This window comes from Herpailurus yagouaroundi, unplaced genomic scaffold (genome assembly GCF_014898765.1).
Source record: "Herpailurus yagouaroundi ecotype Mexico unplaced genomic scaffold, PumYag 77, whole genome shotgun sequence".
Classification (NCBI taxonomy): domain Eukaryota; kingdom Metazoa; phylum Chordata; class Mammalia; order Carnivora; family Felidae; genus Herpailurus; species Herpailurus yagouaroundi.
Window position 1 is genome coordinate 43208105 of NW_024412388.1, and position 10815 is coordinate 43218919.

At 46.8% G+C, this 10815-nt stretch overlaps 1 long non-coding RNA gene across 1 annotated transcript; it reads left to right on the forward strand.

Moving 5' to 3' along the window:
- The first annotated feature begins 98 nt into the window (after positions 1 to 98).
- On the forward strand, positions 99 to 5837 carry LOC121018383 (uncharacterized). The gene is made up of 2 exons (XR_005785187.1): positions 99 to 258; positions 4951 to 5837. It is a non-coding gene; the product is annotated as an uncharacterized LOC121018383 (long non-coding RNA).
- The last annotated feature ends 4978 nt before the right edge of the window (positions 5838 to 10815 follow it).

Below are 10815 nucleotides of genomic sequence, written 5' to 3' on the forward strand. Positions count from 1 at the left end.
CGCCGGCGCGCGCGCCCCCTCCCGCGGCCGCCTCCGCCCCACGCTCCTCCCGCCGCCGCCGCCTCTCCCTCCTCCCTCCCGTCCTTGGTCTACTCCTCCCTCGGCTGGCTCGCGGTGACCCTGCTGAGGGCCCGTTGGCGAGTGGGAGCCGCAGACGCTGGAATGAGCCGGGCGAGGCCCCTGCCCCAGGGGTAGCAGAGGGAAAGCAGCACTGGCTGCCTGGAGGAGGTGACAGGCTGATAGATAGGAGGCTGAGGGGTGAGTAAGAAAGAGTGAACCTGGGCTGGATGGGAGATGATGTTCCCTGGTGCACAGGCCTGTGCAGTGTGCACATGGGACAGAGGTGCTGGTGGTGGGTCAGGGTCTCCATACCAAGATGTGTGAGATCAGGAGAAGCTGGGGGAGCTGGACTGGACCTAAGCACGCCTCATCCGCTCCCACCCAGATATGATGCATGTGTGGAACTGGTTAATGTGCCCATGTGCCTCTGTGCATGTTACATGCTCATGTGACCGTGGCTGAGGATGTGAGTCAGGTGGCTTCAGTCTGGCACACGGACTTTATGCATTCATCCTTTTCAGCATTCTCCATGGCGCCAGGCAAAGGGGCAATCGGGGGGACCTGCAGGGACAACACCAAATTCTTTGCTATGATGGACAAGGGAGGGGACTGTGGCGCTCCACAAAAGGAATGTGTTATCCCTGCCTATAGGGGACACACACCCAGGGCCTCTGTCCACCCTCTGTATGAAGGAGAAGTCCCCGTCTCTGGAGGGTCCTAGTCCCATCTCACTCATGCCAGGGTGCAGAGAACAGACTGGGAACTAGATTTTAGCTGCCTGCTGGTAAGTGAGGTCGAGCCCACACAACCTTCTTTGGAAAATAAGGTTTGAGGGCATTGGCCACTAAAAGAGACAGACTGGCAGATGTCTAGGCCCAGTAGAAATCCCCCCCCTTCCATCTCCCCCTGCCCCTTCTCCTCCATGACAGAGGGGCAGAAGAGGGAGCTTCAGGAGCTGTTAGTCCCAGGCCTGGAAGCCACTGTCTCATCAGCAGCCCTATTACTGAGCCATATTCCTTCCCACAGGGGGCAGCCCCTTGGCAATGGCTGTGGCCACCTCACAGAAGAGGGGCACAGACTCCAGAGAGCCCAGCAAGTGCTCTTGCCATTACCCCTTTTATCCTTTGTTCATTCAGTCATTTAACAACTGTATCCCAGCCCTGCTCTGTGCCAACGCTTTCCTGGGCCTAGGGGCGACAAGGTGAATCAGACATGGTACCAGTCCTGGTGAAGTCCCTGACTGGTGGGGAGACGGGCCATCAACACACAATGAAATGCATGCACACTTTCCACAAAAACGTATGGAGCACCTACTCTGTGCCCAGCATTATCTGAGGCCCAGGGATACAGTGTAGAAATAGAGGAGGTCTCTCTTTGTTCTCCTGCAGCTAACATCTTCCTTGGGAGAGGAAAACACAAAGGCAAGAAAACAAAAAAGATCATTTCAGATCATCATAACCACTATGAAAAAAAAATAAAACACGGTGATGTGAGAATGATGGGAAATAACAGGTAAACAGAGAAGGCATCTCTGAGGAGGTGACATTTCCCTGAATGGCAAGAAGGATGCTCTAGATTGAATGTGTGTGTCCTTGCAAAATTCATATGTTGAAACTTAGTGTCCATTGCAAGGGTATTTGGAGGTGGGTCTTTTGGGAGACAATTAGAACGTGAATAGAATTAGTGCCCTTATAAAAGAAGCCTCAGAGGGATCTCTGGGCCCTTCTGCCATGTGAGGACACTGAGAAGACAGTCATCTGTGAACTAGGGAGTGGGCTCTCATCAGATACCAAATCCGCTGGTGTCTTGATCTTTCGGTGCCTTGATCTTGGACATTCAGCCTCCAGACCTGTGAGACTTGAATTTCTGTTGTTTATAAGCCACCCAGTCTATGGTATTTTGTTATGGAAGCCCAAATGGACTAAATGCCCAACAACATGAAGACCAGGCGGAAGGGCATTCCTGGCAAAAGGAACAGCATGACAGGGCTGGAACCTGCTGGTGAGGAGAAGGTGGGTGCATCAGGTGAGGTCAGAGGGAGTCAGGAAGGCTCTGATCACATGAGGGCTTTGTAGGTCACAGCAAGGAGTCTGGGTTTTATTCCAAGCACGGTGATGCCTGCTGTGACAACAGGATGCCTGGGACTATGGAGCCCAGGATGGAGTCCCTCGTGTAGCCCAGACTGACCTCTCCAAGTCAGCGGCTCCTCCTCCACTCTGTGATCTTAAGAAAGTCAGTCCCCATCGTTAAGCCTCAGTTTCTCATCTGAGAAATGGGGGAGATGGGGAATTTCCAAGGTAGATTCTAGTTTTAAGATTATTGTGTGGATTGCAGTTCAGAGGCAGCAAGGTTAGAGAGGTTAAGGGCATGGGCTCTGGGTTAGACTGCCTGGGTTTAAATCTGTTCATTCCCTTCCTAGCTATGTGACCGTGGGCAACTCACTTAACCTCTGTAGCTCAGTGTCTTCCTCTAAAATGGGAATGATGACAGGACTCATCTCACAGGGTTGTGAGGATTATATTAGATGAGATTATGTATGCACAGGATGAAGTATACAGTTGGCGCATATTAACCATTATTTATGTTACTCTAATTCAAACACAACTCCCTTTTCTTATTTTTTTTTTAATTTTTTTTTTTCAACGTTTATTTATTTTTTGGGACAGAGAGAGACAGAGCATGAATGGGGGAGGGGCAGAGAGAGAGGGAGACACAGAATCGGAAACAGGCTCCAGGTTCTGAGCCATCAGCCCAGAGCCCGACGCGGGGCTCGAACTCACGGACCACGAGATCATGACCTGGCTGAAGTCGGACGCTTAACCGACTGCGCCACCCAGGCGCCCCCACAACTCCCTTTTCAAAAACCCCCAGTGACTTCCCAACACTCAAAGAACAAAGATTGAGCCCAGGCATTCACTGACTTCCCCTCCCAAGGGAGATCTTTGTTCATACGTATGGTCTCCCCCAGATCCAGTGGCCAAGATGGGCAGCTCCTTCTTTCTCAACAGCCCACATCAGAGGCTTTCTAGGCTCCCCTCAGTCCACAGCCAACTTGGGCCACTTCCCTCTCTCCCTAGTCAGCCTGTGACCTCCCTGAGGACAGGAAGCAACTCTCCTGAACTTCTGGGTCTCTGGCATGGGGCACATTTGACCAATATTTGTTTCTGCCTTGCTGAAATTTTCTGTACCCCCAGGAGGACTGTGTCATACTCATCCTTATTTTCAGAGGATAAGTACAAGGCCTGCCGCATAACTAGCGTTTGATAAATGATGCTTAAATACTCGAGAAGGTTAACAGGTAAACCATATCAAGTAATGATAACAGCTAATTCTTACAGTACACTTGCTGGGGGCAAGCACCATCGAAGTGCTTTAAATGCTTTAACTCATTTAGTCCTTAAAATATCCCCCCTGAGGCAGGTTGTGTGTTTATCCCACTTTGCAGATGAGCACATTAAGGAATGGGGAGGTCACACAGCTAGTAGATGACAGAGCCAACATTTGAACCCAGGTGGCAGAACTGGGAAGTTTTCAGGGCACGTAAGTTGGCTAATTCCGGGGAGGGGCAGTTGGAGAAAGCCCAGCCCCTGACAGACACCAGGCACCAAATGGACACTGGGGTACAGTTTTTGCTGCCTGGGTGATTTGTCCCCACCTGTCCTCTCTCTCCATCCTGGGATGACTCAAGCAAGCGTACAGGCTGTGTCTGCTTTTGGGTGTCCAAAGAAAACCCTCAAACCCAACCCCAAGCGCAGTGAGTTTGCCACGAGAAAGAAACAAATGTCATTCCATCTGCTGTCAGCACGTCACTCTGCCCTGTCCAAGCCTCCATGTTCTGCCTCCAGAACTGCTGGGGCCCAGCAGCTCACCCGATGCACGCTCCACTCCCTCACCTTGGCCCCACAAGAACTGGAGCTTCAGGCTTTTGCCAGTCTGTACCCTCTGCCTAGAACACTCTTGCACTGTCTGACTTCTATTCCATCCTTTGAGCCTGAGCTCAAATGCCTCCTCCTCTGGGAAGCCTTCCAGCCTCATCCAGAAAGGTCACAGCCAGAGCCTAAAGGCTTTCTGCATATATCTCCCCAGACTTCCTTGACTGGACTTGTGCTAGGTGAGGCACAAATGAGCAAGACTAAGTCCCTGCCTTTGAGGATCTCTGGTCTGGGGGCAGACAGTGACAGTGCAGGGTAATAACCCCTGGTGGGGCTGCTCAGGGGGGTCAGATTCCCACGCCCAGGTACCCAAGGCTATGTCACCCACCCAGCCAGGGTAACAAACCAACGACCTGAGATAATCACAGCTGAGCTGTAAGGGCAGCAGCGCTCTCCCACTGTCCATGGCCTTCAGTTTACAGAAGTCTAGCTCAAGTCTTTCCCGCTGTACTGTGAGCCAATTGCTAATTTCTCTTTGCCACTTTTCTCTGTATTTTTTCCTCTTACTCTCTCTGGCTAGACAGAATATCTTCATTCCTGTAAAAAAGGTATTCTCATTCATTACGTGTACTTATATAGGTCCAAACTGCTAGGGTTTAAATCACTTGCTAACTGTGTGACCCAGGGCAAGTTATTTGAGCTCTCTGTGCCTCAGTGTCCTTATCTATAAAATGGGGATGACAATGTTACCTAATAGTATTAGTTATCTATGACTGCATAACAAAATACACCAAAACTTAGCAACTTAAAGCAACAATAAATATTTATTATTTCTCACAGTGTCTATGGGCCAGGAATTTGGAAGCAGCTTAGTTGGGTCACAATGTTAGTGGTGCTGTGGCCTTCTGAAGGTTTAACTGGGGCAGGAGGGTCTGAGTTATCTCACTCACATGGCTGGCAAGTTCTTGTTGGCTTTGACAGTATGACTCAGTTTTTCACCACATGGATTTCTCCACAGGACTGCTTGAGTGCTCTTACAACATGGCGGCCAGCTTCTCCCACAGTTACCCATTCAAGAGAGACAGAGAAAGCAAGGAGAAAAGTCGTAATGTCTTTTTATGATCTAACTGTGGAAGTTGTACTGCATCATTTCTGCAATATCCTACTGGTTACCCAGGTCAGCTCTCGTCCATGTGGGAAGGGACCATACAGGAGCATACCAGCCAGAAGACATAAATCACCGTGAGCCTCTTGGAGACTGGTTGCCACACTCATAGAATTGCCATCTCATAGAATTCGTGAGGATGAATGAAGTTAGTATACATAAAGTGCTCAGAAGAGTTTTCGATACATAGCACACCCTGTATAAGTGTTGGTATTGTTGTTGTTTCTGTGAGTTAAGAGTACAGAGTAAGCCTCCATAACGATTATCTACAGTTACCATGAACATCATTGCTATTAGCTGCAAGGACCCCTTCATGACACAGATGGAGACACCCAGCAACTGAGAGGATGAAGGCGTTTCACGGTTTCATAGCAGACCACAGGCAGAGCAGGACCAACCCCGCCTTGGTTTCTTGCCTCCTGGCTATGTACTCTCAGAAGAGCTGGAGTTTTTTTAGGAATCTCTATGCCCAGTGTGGGGCTTGAACTCAGAACCTCAAGATGAAGAGTCACATGCTCTTCCAACTGAGCCAGCCAGGTGCCCCCCCATATTTGCTCTTTTATGATTGGCTTGTTTCACTTGGCACAGTGTCTTCAGTGTTCATCCATGTTGTAGTGTACTATAGAACTTCCTTCCTTTATAAAGCTGAGCAATTTTCCATTGTGTGTGTATTTCACATTTTGTTTATGTATTTATCCATTGATAAATAAATAAGCCCATTGCCACTTGGGTTGCTTCCATCTCTTGGCTATTGTGAATAATTCTGCTATGAATATGGGTGTACAAATATCTCTTCAAGATCCTGCTTTCAGTTATTTTGGGTATATACCCAGGAGTGGAGTCGCTAGATCATATAATGATTCTATTTTTAATTTTCTGAAGCACTTCCATACTGTTTTCCACAGCGACTGCACCATTTTATATTTTCACCAACATGGCACAAGGGCTCCAATTTCTCAACATCCTCACCAACACTTGCTATTTTCTGCTTTCGCTCTTACTTTTTTGACGGTAGTCATTGTAAGGGTATGAGGTAGTATCTCACTGTGGTTTTGATTTGCATTTCCTTGATGATTAGTGATGTTGAGGATCATCTCATGTGCTTCTTAGCTATTTATACATTTTCTTGGGAAAAATGTCCATTCGAGTTCTTGGCCCAATTTTTAAACCAAGTTGTTTGGTCTTGTTGTTGTTGAATTGTAGGAATTCTTTATATATTCTGGATATTAGCCCCTTATTGTATACATGATTTGCAAAGGTTTCCTCCCATCCCATGAGTAGCTTATTCACTCTGTTGATTGTGTCCTTTGATACACAATTCTTATTTTTAATGTAGCCCAATTTGTCTATTTTTCCTTTGTTGCCTATGCTTTGGGTGGCATATCTTGGGAGGATTTTTATGTGATCACAACAAAATAAATGCTATTCCCAGTGTGCCATGATGAATTTTTTTCCTGCACAACTTTGTGTCTTTCCTGGAATTAATAATTGATTCTTTTTATTTTTATTGTTTTATTCTTTGCTTAATTTTCTATGTATTCAATCCCTTATTCATCCCCAAACTCTCCCTCAATATGTGTAAATCTCCTCTTAACACAATCACCCATATTAAGGACTCACTGACTCGTGTGGAGGAAGTCCTTGCAGATCTCTGACGACTCTATCTGGATGGGTGGACGGCAGGGCCAGCTGCTCAGCTCTCGTCCTGGACTCTCCCTTCACGGTCACCTGGAGGTTTCTCTGCACTTTTCTCTTATGTCAAATCCCTTGCTTCCCACATCCCACATCTTCCTCTTTTTTTTTTAAACTTTTTTACATTTATTTATTTTTGAGAGACAGAGTAAGACAAAGTGAGAGTGGGGAAGTGGCAAAGAGAGAGGGAGACACAGGACTGGAAGCAGGCTCCAGGCTCTGAGCTGTCAGCACAGAGCCTGACACGGGGCTTCAACCCACAGACCGTGAGATCATGACCTGAGCTGAAGTCAGACGCTCAACCGACTGAGCCACCCAGGCGCCCCCCCACATCTTCCTCTTTTTATACTCACATCTGGATTGGGGGGAACACCTACCCACAGCTTTCTAGAAGGAGGTATTTGAGGTATATTTTTGGAGGCCTTGCATTTCTAAAAGTGCCTCACGTTTACTCAATAGCATAACTAGGTATTGAATTCTAAGTTGGAAATCATCTTCCTTCTGAGTTGTGAAGGCTTGCTCCAGTGTCTTCTAGTTTCTGTCGAAAAGTTCAATGTCATTCTGTTTCATCATCTCTTATCAGAGCCCTACTCTTTCTCTCTGGAAGCTTTTAGTCTCCTGTGTCCTCAGTGTGTCTTGGGGTAAAATCTATTTCCATTCATTGTGCTGGGCACGCAGTAGGTCATCTCGTTCTGGAAATTCATCTTCAATCTGGAAAAAATTTTCTGGAACTACCTCTATAATGATTTTCCTCACCTCCACCTTCTCTTTTGTTGTTGTTTTTTTCTTCTCTTTCTGACTGTCTTTAATTATTTCAATATTGGCCCTCTGGACTGGTCTTCTACATTCTTTTATTTTTATTTTTATTTATTTATATTTTTTAAGTAATCTCCACACCCAACGTGGGGCTTGAACTCACAACCCTGAGACCAAGAGTTGTAGGCTTTACCGACTGAGCCAGCCAGGCACTTTTCTACATTCTTTATATATAGATATAGATATAGATATAGATATAGATATAGATATAGATATATTTTTTTTTCTCACCTCTTTTTGTTCTCCATTCTGGAAAATTTCTTCAATGCCCTACAGAGTTGCTTTTTTTTCCCTTTTTCTGAGCACATTTCCAAGAGCTCCTTATTTGTTCTCTGACCACTGCTTTTGCATAGTATCTTGTCTTTTTTTTTTTTTTTATGGGTGCAGTATTTTTCTTTTTTTTGAGGATGTTAACAATGTTTGTTGTTGTTGTTTTTGTTAAAGTGTTTATCACTATGCATAGTCTCTGCTTCTTCCAAGTTAATTTTTTTCTGACTGTTGAAAAGGCAGGTTATAAATTGGGAGGATGTATTGAAGCACACATAACAAAAAAAGCATTACTACTCAGAATCCATAACGAATTCTTACAAGTTAATAAGAGAAGACAGCAACTCAATTAAAAAAAAAAAAAAAGAAAAAGAAAAAAAGAAAAAAAATAGGGGCACCTGGGTGGCTCAGTGGGTTAAGCGTTTGACTTCAGCTCAGGTCATGATCTCATGGTTTGTGGGTTCAAGCCCCGCGTCAGGCTCTGTGCTGACAGCTCAGAGCCTGGATCCTGCTTCAGATTCTGTGTCTCCCTCTCTCTCTCTGCCCCTCCCTCTCTCAGTGCTCTCTCTCTCTCTCTCTCTCTCTCAAAAATAAACATACAGCAGCAAAAACTTCAAAACCAAGCTGGTGTCTTTAAGCAGGAAAATGAATTAATAAATTGTGCTATCTCCGTATAATGAAATCCCACACAGCAGTGGAAATGAATCAGATCTAACCGCAGCCAACTATGTGAAGGAATCTTAGAAACATAACACAGAGTGAGAAAAGCTTGTCACAGAAGACTCCATGCAACACGATCCAACACTTTTAAGGTTCAAACACAAGCAAAACTAAACTATGTTGTTTAGGTTTTCATACATATGTGGTATGTAATACAAGTGTTTTGGTTTGGGGGTTTTTTTATTGTGGAAACGACTCATACAAAATTCTAGATAGCAGTTTCTTCTGTAGGGAAGGCAAGGGAATGGGGAAAGGATGAAGCCCACGTATTAGTCACGCTCTCATGGTTTTATTGGGTTCAAAGGTTTCATGATTATGCTTCATATCCAGGGTGGTCATACAACCGGTATTCCCAGATTTACACCTGTTGTCCCAACATAATTGTTCATCACAACCTCTTTCTCAGAAAGGTTCTGACTTGGATAATAAATTACATAATTAGCCTATTTATTTCTTATAAACATGTGTCATACATCCATTTTGTATGTATCTACTACTACATAATATATGCAGTTTTAATGCCAGGGCCATGATCTGGCTGCAATGTAATAGGGTATCTGTGGTTTGGCCTGGGCATTCTTCTGAACCAGTCTGGGTATCTGTCCTTGGGACCTCGGATGAACCCCTCTGGCCACTCTGACCTCCCTACGCCTTGGTCCTCACCCCGCATCCTACCCCAGGTCCCACTTTGCCCTCTTCTCCACCTGTCACTCAGTATGGGATGGTCCTCTAGAGGTCCCTAAAATTTCACTCACAGTACAGGGCCACCCAGGATCAATGACACCCCCTCTGTGCCAGGCTCTATGCTGAGCAATGGTGGGGACCCAACCTGGCCCTGCCCTTGAGGAGCTGTCAAGGTTCAGGTGGACAGGGAGACTGTGACAGTCCAGCACACCATGGTAGTGACATAGCCTGGGGTGTGGCCCAGCAAGGGTGCAAACATAGCCCAACCCAGGGACCCAGGGAAGACTGTGGGGAGCTGGGTGGGACAAGTGGGGAAGAGTGGTCTCAGCAGAGAAAACAACATGTAGAGAGCAGTGGTGGAAAAGAGCCAGCTGGACTCGGAAAAGGCAGTTCACACAGGTCAATCTAAGCGGAGCACAGGGCACAGGGCAGCACAGGGACAGGAAGCAAGCCTGCAAAGGAGACCTCCTGGGGACCTTGAATGCCGAGCCTGGGACCTGGTCCATATCCTGAGGGTGGGGAGAAGGCACTGAAAGAATCGGTGAGGCTCCGAGAACTATGAAGTCAGGAAGAGTTGTATCAAATGAGGTTAAGGAGAAAACTGGAGACAGTCAGAGACACAGAAGGAGACAAAACAATAAAGAGATTTTACTATTCTGCCAGGTCTTGGAAGCCCACCCCAGCCCAGGCTCCCCTCCTGCATCCCTTGTGGCCACCCGCACACCCATGCTGACACGCTCTGCCGAGGTGACACGCTCTGCAGAAGTGCTCAGTGGTCTTGTGTGTGAGCCCTGGGTTCCCATCCCAGCCTTGCCAAGTTCTACCTGTGTAACCTTGGGCAGTGACTCAGTCTCACTGTGAGTCTGGTTTCCTACTCTGTAAAATGAGGATGAAGAACGTATCTATCTCATGGAGGCTTAATGGAATCATAAAGGGGCTGGAACATAGTAAACTCTCAATGCGCATGAGCCATCCCTGTTCATGGAGCAGAGGCAGTCGGCTGCAGAGACGAGATTTGTGGGCCAGGACTCAGCACAGCACCAGGATACACACCCAGATGCAAGGACTTTGGCGTGTCACTGCTGTACCCTTTACAACCAGAGCAGTGACTTGTTCAGTGAATAGATGAATGAAATTTCAGGACTCCAAGGTACCCCCCCTTAGAAATAAAGCCTAAATGTCTCTCCCTGTCCTTGCCTGGAGTGGGGGTGGGGGGTGGAATGTGTATAATGATGCAAAGTGCATTCCCTGAAGCCCAATCCCCCCACCTACAGTTTCCAGTTCCTTTTGGATCCTCACCGCACCCCTGTTGGCGAAGTATCACTGCCTCTACAGATGAGGACACCGAGGCTCTAAAAAGTGTGTCACCTGCCCAAGGCCACACAGTGAAGGACCAAGCTCAAGACTTTTGGCTCTCACTGCTCCACAGCTGTCTGAATATAGAATCCCAAAACATCAGAGCTGGGAGACCTTGAGAGAAGACATCTTGGATGTGGTTTTTTAGTCATAGAATTCTTTCTTCAAGAAAAATCTGGGGGC